This window comes from Mytilus galloprovincialis, chromosome 4, assembly GCF_965363235.1.
Source record: "Mytilus galloprovincialis chromosome 4, xbMytGall1.hap1.1, whole genome shotgun sequence".
NCBI classification, from domain to species: Eukaryota; Metazoa; Mollusca; class Bivalvia; order Mytilida; family Mytilidae; genus Mytilus; species Mytilus galloprovincialis.
This window is the reverse complement of record NC_134841.1, coordinates 6,707,690-6,714,049: the sequence shown is the minus strand read 5'-3', so window position 1 is coordinate 6,714,049 and position 6,360 is coordinate 6,707,690.

Below are 6,360 nucleotides of genomic sequence, written 5' to 3'. Positions count from 1 at the left end.
TTTCTGATGTCAGAATATATTTGCATAGTAATTTCCAAAACACAAGGCCAATATGGCCTTGAAAAACTGACCAATCGAGTCAATGAACTACAATGCATTGTGGGCTACTACGAGTAAACTACTACTTAAAACACGTGGAATTATTGGGAAAACAGTCAATTAATATATTGTCTGGGACTCTCATTACCAAAGTTTTTATTCTGCAAATATATTTAATGTAAAATATATAACGTAATCTTCAATTTGCATGCTCAGATTAAAAAAATATTGTTTATTGGCTTCACGATTCGACTTTCTTTTTCGCCTTGCAAAAGTAGTTGAACCGGTTTTGTGCATTGTTATGAATTGAACCTGCATTAATTTCACATGACGCAGTGAAGTATCCAATGAAGTGACCACTGTCCAGTAAGAAAATCATTTGAGCTCTTTTAAACCTGTATAATGTCATTGCAAAATCATTTCTGCCTAGAAAAACACGAAACTTTCATTGAAACACTTCTTTCTGTACTGAATGTGTATTTTTTTTTATCAGGACCTGAACTAATAGTAAGAACATCATAATATTCAGTATGCTAAAAGTGTTATGAAAGCGGCAGGGGCGGGTCCAGCCACTTTAAAAAGGGGGGTCCTAACCCTGGACAAAAGGGGAGGGGTTCCAACTACATGTCCCCACTGATCGTCCAAAAAAGGGGGTCCATCCACCGGAACCCCCGCCCCCTGGATCCGCCACTGAGCGGGTATGGTATATAGCTCAATACATTTTTTATAGTTTCATCCATTGATAATATCCGTTTGTTGCTAATTTTATCACAAAATATACCTCAGAGGTTTTTTTATCGTTCGGCTGCTGTCCTGTTGACATATGTAAAATATCTCCAATATTAAAAGTCTCTAGATCATAGTGGGTGACATATTACCTATTATTTTTTTTCTAAAACGTGCTTTGTATATAGAAATAAGAAGATGAGGTATGAGTGCCAAATGACTGAAATGAGACATCTTTCCAACAAAGACATAATTTAGTAAAGTAAGCAGTCATAGGTACAATGTTGAAAAGTAAGCTATTAATGACCCAAAAATTTTTACATTGTCATATCGGTGACTTTTATAGCTGACTATGCGGTATGGGCTTTGTTCATTGTTGAAGGCCGTACGGTGATCTATAAATGTTAATTTCGGTGTCATTTTGGTCTCTTGTGGACAGCTGTCTCATTGGAAATCATACCACATCTTCTTTTTTATTATAGATCCAACGCTGCAATTTTCACAAAACATATCAAAATTTCCACCTTGTCGCACATACATATAGATAAAATCATTACAGCTTATTTCCTAATGCATGTGGAGCAAAACTTTGGTTAGCTTGCTTGCTTTGTTTGTATATTGTACAAAATATAAAATATACAAGTTAACCTTTGCCTATATATATATATTGTTTAAAGATGTCAATCTTATTTTCAAAGCTTGTGTGAGCAACTATACAAACAAAGCAAGCAAGCCAACCAAAGTTTTACTTTGCAGGTTTAAGAAATCAGCTGTAATGATTTTATTCAGTTTGGCAAATGTCCGAGCCCGTTAAAAAAACGAACACACTGAAACTACAGTTGCTGACTTCACTACCTTAAAAAAAAGGAACAGTTTGGAAGTCCAATATACTGAAATGTGACCAACAAAAGTACTTATAGATTTTGTTAACACTGCCATGTATGTAAATATTTCTTCGCCTTTTTTACGAACACAAAATTCAAGGATCCCACATTTGCCTTTAATTATCTATTCGAACATTGCTGTACTCTTGAATATCAGCACCGGCTGTTATCGACGGCTTACTTTACACCAGTAAGTTTGTCTCATGGGTAATTGTGTTTATTCGCTGTTGTTTCGTTGCTTCTTGTGGACAAATACATGAAATCTCTGTGCCATCCTCAAACATGTTAATGGCTATATATCGGGTAATTCAAACCCTTTTTTCTTCGCATAGAAACAACTCTTAGTTAATCTGAGCATGGAAGTGATACTTTATATCACGAACTATAAATTAGGATACACAAAATGAAAAACTAAGCGAAATTGTGAATCCCGCATTGCACGAAAAAATGTGTTGTATTTCAGTAAATAACACGTGTTCTTGGTTGATTGTAAACACGTAGTAGTCCATCATGCATTGTGACTCATTTATGGATTGGTCAAAAACCTGGGTAAAAATAAATTGCGTCACATGTAAATAAACAATTACATGTGCGAGAACATAAGTATGCTAATTTATGCATTTCCATATAAGGTAGTGGTCCCGACCTGTCTAAGCAGTTATTGTTTTGCCTGTTCATCTTAAACCAAGAAAGTGTTGCTTGTAAAAGAAAAGTAGTATGAACTAAGCGCTTCCGGTTTCCCTACCACGCGAAATCTCATAGCATTGTCTGAATTCAGTCGTATACGTTCGTAGCCGAGTCCTACGCATCGACAAGGGTCCGAAGAGGTTGGCAAAGCATTCCAGACAGGTAAGTCGTGTTAATTAACTTCAGAACCGATCTATCTATTCGTATTACAATCATGACTATGTCGTAATTGATACAGTGGTATCGAACCAAAATCTTTAAAACAATGTCCTGCGTCGGTTCACTTTCTGGTCACTGTTTGGTCTCTGTCGGATCGGATTCGGGATAATTGGGGCTCCGATGGGACAGATTCGGTAATTTTTACCATGCGAAAGTTATAGATAAGATCAGAAATGGATTGAAAAGTAACGGGATCATCAGAAAGCTTCCTGAACAAAATATGATTGACAGCCACAAATCAGAAAATTTGGATCAGACTTCTGAAATCTTTTACACGATTTTATCAAGAACGGCAGAAAAACCCATCACATGTGTGACTGGGGCTATAAAATACCCAATGAAATTACAAAAAGAAACATTCAATATGTATTGTTCTGAGTCACAACTTTTGATGGAACGATGCATTTAAAATAACGAACGGCAATTGGTTATAACATTTAGAAAGTGATTGAAATATGCAAATGTTTTTGTTGAAGCACTTATTTTTTTTAGCTTTGGGATGAATTTATTAGGTCTTTCCACCTTTCCGTGGAAAGACCTAAGGTTTTGTTCTGATTATTATTATTTATTTTTTCTAGCGTTATATCGATGTTTCAAAAGATGTCGCTTAGATATTTGGAATATGATATCATATAGTTTATACGCTTTAAAAATTGACAACGGTGTAACCAATTACTTAATGTTGTAAGAGTTATCTCCCCAAACACTGTTTTTCTTGTGGCCACTACTCCTTCGCAACCGTAAAAGATTACGACAAAACTATTTCACCAAATTGCTTGTTACATCTTCAGGATTAGGATTTTAATTTTGACCGAAGCTATCCAGAGACTCAATATGAGAGTTATTCCCCCTCATGTATATATGATATAGGTGATATGCGTTTCTAACTGGTAAACCATAAATGATAGAGACCTAGGGTCTCTTGATTTGAGATCCTTGGTCCAAAAAAATGAAAATGAGGTCAAGGTCATATTCTAAATTTTGATTTCAGCTTATTTTCACTTATTTTCAAAACCTTAAAAGATATCTACAAATTATTTTTATTAAATTGTTATTTGCGACTTGTCGTAACACTAAAATTTTGATTGCAAGGGTACGTTGATCGTAAATGGGAGTTTTCTTTACTTTTATATTTAGAATAATGCGTAAAGTGATGTAAATCATTATCATAACATATTACAGACCTAGGGTCTTTTGATTTGAGGACATTGGTTTACGACCTTGCAATTGAGGTCAAGGTCATAATCAAACCGACGTTCTAGATTTTGACCTTTGCCCTAAATTCAAATTTTTACTTCATAAAGCCATAGGAATTGACTTTTTAACTGAATATAAATGTTTTCATATCAAAATATATTGTTAGTGTGAAAGACCAGAGAACAATTGGTTTTTAATTATATTTAAATCACATGTTTCAGACAAATTGATCCAAATATTTGTTTTTCAACACTCCTTCGGTAATGTCAGTAATATATAAAGAAGCTGGTAAGTTGGAGGATAAACTTCGATCATTTTGGTGGAATGATTAGAACAAAGATGTAGATGGACTATGAATAACGTGATCCGAATTTACAGTTCTCGTAACGTACACGTGTGATTTTAGAATTATTCAGCAAATGTTTGGACAGCCAAGAATTTTACAGAATTTAGGAGCATCATGGGGATTGTCTTCGAAACATAAAAATAAAGTTCTAGATATAAACAACAGAATTGTTTAGAATCAACTTTACATGTAGCGAACTAGTTGTTTTTGTTGTTTTTTCCGTTTGTTTTTTTTTTTCTTTTGTTTTTGATTGAATTCCTTTAATCTACATTTATCTTACAGAAAGAATTATTTATTTTCTTTAGTTTATTTGAGCAGATTTATGGATTTCTGGGTTGACAATTTATAGTTCATACTGACAAAAAAATGTCACAACAAAGTTTTTCATTAGACCAATTTCATGGTTTTAGATACAGACGGAGAAAACGACAAAATGTTCAAATTTTGTTTATAATAATAATCTTTTATTCGTAAGCAATACAGCTTATAGAATATAAATATTACAAATATTCAATTACATCAGTGAAATATATTTACATTTAAATTTAAACAATTAGACAAAAAATCATATAAGTAGGTATACCCATATAACAGTACAGCAGAGTATGATAAAACATAACACATATTAAGCATTTATAATGATTAAATTAAATACGTGCCTTCTCGGCCAGAAATAAAAACTTCCCTAATAAAGTATAATAATGTGTGTAGGAAGTTTAAACACAATAGTGAAGAACCCTGTGAATAATTGCATGGGCTGATCGTGAGTTGAAAACAACACTCCCATCGTGTTCTAAAGTGCTATCAAGTTCTGCATCTAAGTATACACGACATAATACTATTTTTTAAGTGAAATACGAAAACAAGATAAATATAGCACACTTATTTCAAGTGGGTGTCAAGAGAAGGGAAGTTATGAATGAGGATGATCCTGTTATTAATTCAAATTAAACTAAAATAAAACGGGTTAAGATGAACAATTATTAAGTGTAAATTTCCTTATTTTGATATTATACAATTGAGAAATATTCAAAGTTATGAGTAACATTCTTACCCAATTGGTTGTTTTAAAACGAGATTTTACTGCTCACCTGATATCTATACACAGTTTTGTAGACCAATATTTGTAAAGATTTTACCATTAAAAAAAAAGTCAGCTCAATTTGATAATAATTAGTGAAAAGAGAAAATTTTATAAAAAAAAAAAAACGGCCAGTCCGGCCAAAAAAATAAATAGAACGGGGATTTAATAGAATAAATGAGTAGAGTTCATGCATGTGCATGACAAAAGAAAGAATGTTTAATTTTTTAACATTAAAATCACCTCACAATGTGTAGTCCTCTGCTAGTTAATAGTATTATTTGATTTATGTGTTTAGATAGTTTAGAACCTTTGGCGACCTGACAGTTTACATGTCTATAAGATAGATAAGATGTGATAGGTGGGCGTTACAGACGAACGTTCACTTAAATGATAACCCGAGCACGCCAAGAAATGGTCTCGTCCACACTGTTATGAAAATGGTATTTGTATTTGTGTAACAGTATAACAACACTAGATGAGTGTTATAGTATTAATGAACGGGTGTTTTATAATGGCTCTGTTATATGTCCAAGGTCTGTAATAATGGTCGAGGAAGTCTGTAATGGCCCGAGGTATCGCCGAGGGCCATTACAGACATCCGAGGCCATTATTACTGACCGAGGACATATAATAGGGTCATTATAAAAACACCTATGTCTAATACATAACCAACTGAACCAAAGTCACGGTATGTGTTGCTGCCAACTTGATGTATTCTCTACTCTTTCAATGACAGTTTAGTTTGAAAAAAATAATTTGTACTTCACCATAATAAAGCTTTTAATATACCAAATATCCAAGATATTAAGTTGACAGAAGTTATGTGTTGAAAAACAGGATATACTGTGATCCCTATATATGGTTCCTCTAATAATAATGTTGGTTGCTGGTCACTAAATTAAATAAAATACAAAAAAGTCTTGTAATTATATTATTTTCAAAACATAATTGAATTTAATAAAACATTAACAATATTAAATTTGAACATTTTTGGTTTGAAAATGTCATCTATTCCTGTGAGGATTCAGTTTCCTTTTTCCTGAAAAAAAAATATTATATTTGATATTAACTGTTTTTCTGTAATGGCCCTGTTTTTCTATAATGACCCTGTTTTTCTGCAATGGCCCTGTTTTTCTGTAATGGCCCTGTTTTTCTGTAATGGCCCTATATTAATGCCC